The following is an 8,046-nucleotide window of genomic DNA, read 5'->3' on the forward strand; positions in this document are numbered from 1 at the left end:
TTTTACGGTCACTGAAATTCAGAACTATAAGTGTTTTTGTAGCCTAAACATAATTTACGAAATGGACTGTTCAGTAGCGCCCTCTATGTTTTACATGTGCAATGCGGACGCACTGAGGAAAGAAAGACAGCTGTGGTTGATTTTGGTACCTGCAGCCGGTCAGTCCGTCAGCTGTGTGCCGTCAGTCCTTACAGTTGATCGCGCTTCCCTGCGACACCACTTCATCAGCTCTTCGATCAACGGCCGCAAACTTTCCAGCCCGACATGGTCACATCGTTCCGCACCCGGCAGAAGAGCACGCAATGATGACTGACGAGTACATCGCTAGCGTTCACAGCAACTACATGTTCTCGACCTTTGCCTCGGTCTACCGCGGGTCTTGAAAGATGACGCATATTTCGTGCAACAGGCGCCAGTGAAGGTACGGGAAGCCATCAAGATTCTGAAGAGGTGTCACGAACTCATCACGCAGTATGAGCAGCTCAAAGAGACTGAGGCAAACCGATTATCGGATCTCCAGCTGCAGTTGCTGCTCGCAGAGTGGATGAAGAAGTTCGTAGATGACCGCCCCGCTGGAATGCCCGCACAACGGGAAGCCTGTACAGGGTAAAATGATTGTGCTCAACAAGGTAATAAATTTGGACGTGGCGACCAAGCCGGCGCCACCGTCAGTGCCGCCTACTTCACCGAGGAAGAATCCGCAAGCGTTTCCAAGCACATGATAGTTACTCCGTTAGATAGAGGGTACTCCGGCTAAGTAGCCGAGCGTCGGTTACTTTCATTGTAACGATTTGATTTTTATGTTGGATGAAACCTCCGGGATATTTTTCGCTTTTTCAACAGGGGAATGTTAAAACCATCAAGTCATGAAATCATGTCCTTCAGTGTCGCAGGCATGGTACAGCCACAGGGACAGTGGTGCAAAAAATAAACTTACCGCCATTATTGGGATCATAGTTAAGAGCAGTACTCTAATGTGATTGATTACAAATTATATATTGAACACCTATGGCCACAAATTCTTCTTCTAGAGCTTTTGCCGAAAAACGAAACCTTTTAGATAAGTTTTTAGGTAGTCGAGTGGCGGCGTAATAATGAAATGCATTACTGGAACGGCCTTGTGTACTCTAGGTAAAGGCTGCACTTGCTCACATCTGGGTGTTGCGGTTTTCAACCGGAACAGTACTTAGACAACTGTTCTTAAGCAGACGTGAACAGCGCATTTTGTCTGCCTGTTTTTTTCACGGCTTGTGGGGCCTCCGCAATCTTATCATATATTACACGATTTCCTTCATTCGCCGTATGTGGTGCTTTATAGGCCGCTGAGGTATCATCTTGCCGTTTTCAGATAGGAAGACAATCTTTTTTATTTGAAGGGTTGCCATGTGGAATAGAATCAGGCTGTCTTTTAACCTTAAGGATTTCATTCAGTCTATTTTCTTCAAGTAACAGGAACAAGCTAGAGCTCTTAATATTATCCACTAACCACAAGTGTAAATGTTCCTCCTTTATAGCCGACAGTCCAACTTCTTGTAGTCGTCTTATTCTTGAAGGCTGCATTCTTGGGCAGGTATATAAAAGGTGGCGAAGATGCGGCTCTACTGCGGCCTTGGACACTTCGGGCATGTGCTCGTCTCGGCACACGAATGTGCCTCATCTCATGGCCACACATTCATCTTCTTCCGAAGCCAATCGGCAGGTCAATTACTGGGTAAGTGCATTCCCAGCCCTAATCATTGTAAAGGACACCTTCTCCATTCTCGTTAGGTTATGAAGGGCACGCGTAAGTGCACGGGGTAATGAGGGAATGTGCACGTTTGCTTACCATAGATAACAGGATTGGGAAAGCGGAACGAGGATCAAATGGGAGGCTTGTGGGTGAAGCAATCAAGCAATCGTGGTAGAGGTTTGGTGTGCAAGCGTATCTGTTTTTTATGACACATGTTATTACTGCCTTCTTGTATCCAATGTAGCCGAACGCGTTTTTTTTTTTTGTTTTTGAATTTCGAGCATGTATCTCCTGGGAAATGCTTAGGGGTTTTGTAATGCTGATGAGCTTTTAAACAGCCGCTAGAGAATCGGTGTAAATGTGACCTTCAATTATAGATGTTATGGCATTTACAACCTCCATCGCATCGTGGATAGCATACAGCTCCATTGCAAGCGAGTCCATGTGGTTCGTTACATATTCCCTATGTGTGAATAACAATTTATGTTTGGGGGTAGTAGTTGCTGTTCTTCCTCCACAACTTAGCACATGAAGGTGCCGCGTTTCAAGGCCACACATTACCCAGCAACGTATCGTCATCATCGTGCAAAGAGAGTGCTGAGCTGCTGTGGTCTGCACTCGTCTGCCATAGCCTCAGGCACTTCCGCCCTTTAGGAAGATGGCGATGGAGTTAAACAAGTCTCATTATCTTAACGCACTCTATTTATGTACTGATATGGGCAACAAATAAACGTGGCTTGAGTTAAATTTTATGGTCGCTCAAATTCATAACTGTTAGTGTTTTTGTAGGCTTAACATAATTTACGAAATGGACTATGTTGTAAAACGTTCTGTATTATAGTTCCGCCTTTGGCGAACGCCAGCCAAAATGCCTTCCACCTTTCCTCTCGTTCCTTCTTTCACCCCTTCCCCCTCTCTTCCGGTCAGGCTATATAAGCCAGTTGTTCGGCCTGAATATACACCTTTCTACTTCGAGCGTCCGTCTGTGGTTCATGGAAGCAAGGAACGCGCAATGCGCGTACCTGCGATGTAACAATGGCGACGAGCCTAATGCAAACCCACGACGAGAACCAACCTGAAACAACGGTCAAGACTGAGACGCTGGATGCAACCAGTTCAATCATAGCACATCACCAGCTTCCGGAGTATGACGCGGGGACAACTGGAGGGCATATCTGACGAAGCTGGAAGCCTACTTCGAAGCAAGTGGAATCGAAGATTCAATGAAGGAAAGGGCGTTGCTCATCTCTGCGTATAGCACACGCACATTCCAAGCGCTTTAAGGAAAAGTTGCACCGAAGAAGCCAAATGCGATGAAGTACGAAAAAGTAATCGAAGTTCTAAGTTCGTACTTTGACCCAAAACGCCACGAAATAACGGAGTTTTCGCTTTTCCAACCGGCGCCAGCTGGAAGGTGAGTCTGTTCATACCTTCATTGTCGAAATTCGCCAAATAGCGGATAGCTGCAACTTCGGGAGCATGCTCGATACAATGCTTCGCGACAAGATAGTATGCGGCGTCCGGTCAAGTGCCCTGCAAAAGCAGCTTTTGACCAAAACAGACCTCACCCTGCAGGAAGCTGAAGCGATAGCGTTCAGCTCTGAGGCAGCAGACCAGGGTGCCAACGCGATCTCTTCGGACTGGACAGCTGTAATGAAGATAAGCGGGCGTCAACAGAGCTTCGACGAGCCGGTATTAGAGTGTGGACGGTGCGGAAGCACTAAACACAACGGAAACGCGTGTGGCTGGACGAACGCTCGATGCTACCTCTGCGGCAGGTGCGGGCACCTTGCAAAAAAAAAATGTCTTAGCGACGTCAGCAAGAAACGCCGGAAAAACTATGCTCGGAGCAGGTCAAGCCAAGCTTTAAATGTAACAGAGGAGAGTTTGAATGACGCGGCCGACAGCATGCACATCTGGACTGTAGTGTCGTCTCGGAAAGCTCAATTGGGACCTCCGATTCGCCGAACGTTGACGTGGGGTGACAGCCATATACAGATAAACGTCGATACTGGTTCGGCTGTGTGTGTTCTGCCTAGGCAAGTTTTTGAGCAGCACAAGAAACTGTGGCCACCATTGTAGACGCGCCACATCAAACTTTCCTGTTACCTAAGAACCTTATCAGTGCTGGGGCAGTTGGAAATGCTTGTTTCGTACAAGGGGACCAGCGTCGAGGGCTCATTAATTGTTGTTGATTGCCCAGGACCAAGTCTCTGCGGACGCGACTTGATATCAAAGTTTAGCAACGCAGGGTCGTCAGTCCTCAACGTCGGGGCGAAGCTGGCGGAGAGCTTAGGGAAGAACTGCACATCAATGATGGACGATGGGCTCTCGGACTTCCAAGATGTTTTCAGCACAGAATTGGGCCGGATAGACGGACACCAGTGCATCTGCAACTGAAAGAAGGAGCCACACCAAAATTCTGTAACGCCCGTTCTCTTCTATTTGCATGGCGCGACAAGGTATCCAAAGAGATTGAAAGGCTTGAAACTATCGGAGTATTGTCCCCAGTAACGCACGCAGAGTGGGCTACACCAATTGTGCCGGTATTCAAAATGGATGGCAGTGTTAGAATCTGTGCTGATTTCAAAGTAACTCTGAACTCTGCATGCGAGCTGGAACAGTACCCGCTACCTGTTATTGATGACATTTTTGTAGCTTTGAATGGTGGCGAACAATTCAGCACTTTCGACCTTCGTGACGCCTATAATCAGATCCCTCTCGATGACGAGTCCAAGAAACTGTGCGTTATCAATACGCACCGTGGGTTGTTCTGCAACAACCGCTTGCCTTTCTGTATAGCTTCCGCGCCTGCCATTTTCGAACGGAAAATAGACACGATATTGCAAGGCATACCAGGTTTACAGGCATACCTCGACGATATTCTGGTATTGCAAAAACATGGCGAGACTGATACATTAAGACTTGTGCTCCACGGGGTGAAACTCAGACTGGACAAATGTAAATTTCGCCAGGCATCGGTTTCCTACTTGGGTCACCGAATTGACCGTGATGGCTTACATCCGACAGAACAGCATATTGAAGCAATTATGCAAGCTCCTAGTCCATAAAATGTGCAGGAGCTGCGCGCAGTTTTGGGCATGATCACATTTTAAGCCAAGTTCATGCCAAATTTATCATCTGTCCTTGCACCGCTGTACAAGCTGCTAGAAAAGAACGCACAATGGGTGTGGGAACCTGAACAGGAGGCGGCCTTTATGCAAGCTAAACAAGGCCTTCGTCGGGCAGGGGTACTTGCCCATTTCAATCCGGCTGCAGCCCTCAAGTTAGTGTGACGCTTCACAACATGGGATTGGAGCCGTGCTGTTCCACACGTATGGCAAGGTGAACAAGCCCATAGGCTTCCGTTCGCGAACCTCAACAAAGGCTGAACGAAATTACTCGCAACTCGAACGCAACGCCCTTGCCCTAGTATTTTCGTAACGAAGTTTAGGGATTTTCTTGTAGGTCGAGAGTTCACACTTGTTACTGATTACCAGCCTCTCCTGTGATTGCCGAGAGCTGATCAACCGACCCCATCGCTGGCAGCCGCGCGCATACAACGTTCGTCTCTGCTCCTGGGTGGTTTCCGTTAAAAGTTCCAGTACTCGCCGGGTAAGCAACTTCTGCGTGCCGACGCCCTGAGTCGAGTGCCACAACGTACGACAGAGTTGCAATCAGAAGATCCCCCTGATTACATTCTCGCTCTAAAAGGACTCGATGACGGAACGGTGTCCCTTGATGAACTGAAGAAATTAACTGCGGATGACAACCAACTAAAAAGGGCTGCGCAGTTGACAAAGGATGGCTGGTCGTCGATGGCAAGATGTATAGCTGATGAGAGCGTTATTCCATTTTTTAACAGACGACAAAGGGCTGTCTTTGGCCCACGGGCTGGTGTACTGGGGGCACCGTGTAATAGTGCCAAAGGAAGCGCGAGATCGTATTCTACACCTGCAGCACGAAACACACCAGGGGTCTACAGCGATGAAAGCAGTTGGCAGATCATCATTTTGGCTAGGATTGGACCACGACATAGAACGACTATCAGCAACATGTCAAAACTGTGTCAAAGACTTGCCCATGCCAGCCGCAGCACTACCAGAAAGCTGGCCTACTGCTCTAGAACCACTGTCCAGGATACATGTAGATTTCGCAGGGTCATTAGCGGGAAGCACGATTCTTGTTGTAGTTGATGCATACAGTAAGTGGATTGAGGCAGTTCCCATGAAAAGGAAGCTAATGCTACTGCGACAGTGAACTCCTTGTGCGAGATATTCAGCAGGTTTCGAATCCCAAAGACTGTAGTATCTGATAACGGGACGACTCAGTTCACCAGTCTTGAATTTGACACTTTCATGAAAAAGAATAATATAACTCATCTGCGAACGACTGTGTATCACCCATCGTCAAATGGGTTGGCGGAAAGAGCAGTCAGAACGATTAAGGATAGCCTCGAAAAGATGGGGGCTGGAAGATTAGATATCCACATATTCAGACTGCTCTTTAATTACAGAAAGACACCTAACAGCTCGGGCAAGTCTCCGTCAGAGGCGCTTCTTGGTTATCGTCTGCTCTCTCGCCTAGATACAGGCTTTCCACCCGTCCCTACAGGTTCAGTCTCTGAACCACATGAATGGTCACCACCTTTTCCTGGAGCTGCAGTGTATGCGCGCAACTTTGGCGTTGGAGAAAAATGGCGGCCTGGAACAGTCCAGTCTACAAGAGGGTCACGGATGGTCACCATAGAGGCACCGGCCGGACCGGTCAGGCGTCACGTCGACCAGGTGCGTGTTCGACACACACCTCCTCCACATGCTCAGGATCACAGCTCAGAGGAAGAAAGCGCTGTGCAAGCTGGTATACCAACGCCTGTAGTCAACGATAATGGAGAGGAGTGCGCGGTTCTTCAAGCAGATACCCCACAGCCAGCCTCAACGCCACCAGAGAATTCGTCAGCGGCGCAAGACGCGGAAAGCTGTCAACATCAACAGCAAGCAGGAACCGCAGCGACGCAGTCATCGTGTACGACGCCGACACTTCGACGTTCCACGCGCCAAAAGAAGCCAGTTCAGCAAATTCCTTATTAAGGGAAGATAAATGTTGGAAAACGTTCCGCATTATAGTTCCGCCTTTGGCGAACGCCAGCCAGAATGCCTTCCACCTTTCCCCTCGTTCCTTCTTTCCCCCCTTCCCCCTCTACTGGTCAGGCTATATAAGCCGGTTGTTCGGCTTAAATAAACGCCCTTCCACTTCCAGTGTCCGTCTGTGGTTCATGGAAGCACGGAACGCAAAATGCGCATCCTTGTGAAGAAACACTGTGGTGCGTAATTGTGACTCAGTTTATGTGCTGATATGGCCAACAAATAAACGTGGCTTGAGTTAAATTTTATAATCACTGAAATTTATAATTGTAAGTGTTTTTGTAGGCTAAACATAATTTACGAAATGGACGGTTTAGTAGAGCCCTCTATTTTTTCACGTGCAATGCGTTCGCACTGAGGAAAGAAAACGACAGTTGTGGTTGATTTTGGTACCTGGAGCAGGTCAGTCCGTCATCTGTCTGCCGTCAGTCCCTGCAGCTGCTCTCGCTCCCCTTCGAAACCACTTCGTCAGCCCTTCGACCAATGGCCGTAAACTTTCCAGCCCGATATCGTCACATCGTTCTTCACCCTACAGCAGAGCACGCAATGATGACTTACGAGTACATCGCTGGCCTTCACAAGAAACTACATGTTCACGACCTTTGCATCGGTCTGTCGCGGGTATTGAAAGACGACGCATATTTCGTGCAACAGGCCCAAGCGAAGGCACGGGAAGCCATCAAGATTCAGAAGAGGTGTCACCAACTCATCGCGCAGTATGAGCAGCTCAAAGAGACTGAGGCTAAACTATTATCGGATCTCCAGCTGCAGTTGCTACTCGCAGAGTGCATGCAGAATTTCGTAGATGACCTCCCCGCTGCAATTCCCGAACAACTGGAAGCCGCTACAGGGTAAAATGATTGTGCTCCACAGGGTAATAAATTGGGACGTGGCGACCAAGCCGAATCCACCGTCAGCGCGGCCTACTTGACCGAGGAAGAATTCGCAAGCGTGCCCAAGAATATGTAAGTTCGACTGTCCCTGAATTAGAAAAACAAACTTGTGGACGCTTTCAACCGGATGCTAAAGACCAAGTACGCGCTTTTGAGTGTACCCACCGTGGGCCTCAAGGAGGCTCTGTGGAAGGAGGTGATCACCTACAATGAGCAGGAGACGGAAGAGACTAAAAACGTTCGTTTCGTGACCGACGCCGACTTGACCATGCGACCCTCG

The 8,046-nt window shown here is 48.5% G+C and overlaps 2 pseudogenes; both read left to right on the forward strand.

The window, feature by feature from the left end:
- The first annotated feature begins 2,764 nt into the window (after positions 1–2,764).
- On the forward strand, positions 2,765–3,624 carry LOC146183725 (uncharacterized; annotated as a pseudogene).
- A 13-nt stretch (positions 3,625–3,637) lies between these two features.
- LOC146183726 (uncharacterized) lies at positions 3,638–7,728 on the forward strand (annotated as a pseudogene).
- Positions 7,729–8,046: the final 318 nt, after the last annotated feature.

Source organism: Amblyomma maculatum, chromosome 7 (assembly GCF_055883805.1).
Source record: "Amblyomma maculatum isolate TAMU_Amacu chromosome 7, ASM5588380v1, whole genome shotgun sequence".
NCBI lineage: Eukaryota > Metazoa > Arthropoda > Arachnida > Ixodida > Ixodidae > Amblyomma > Amblyomma maculatum.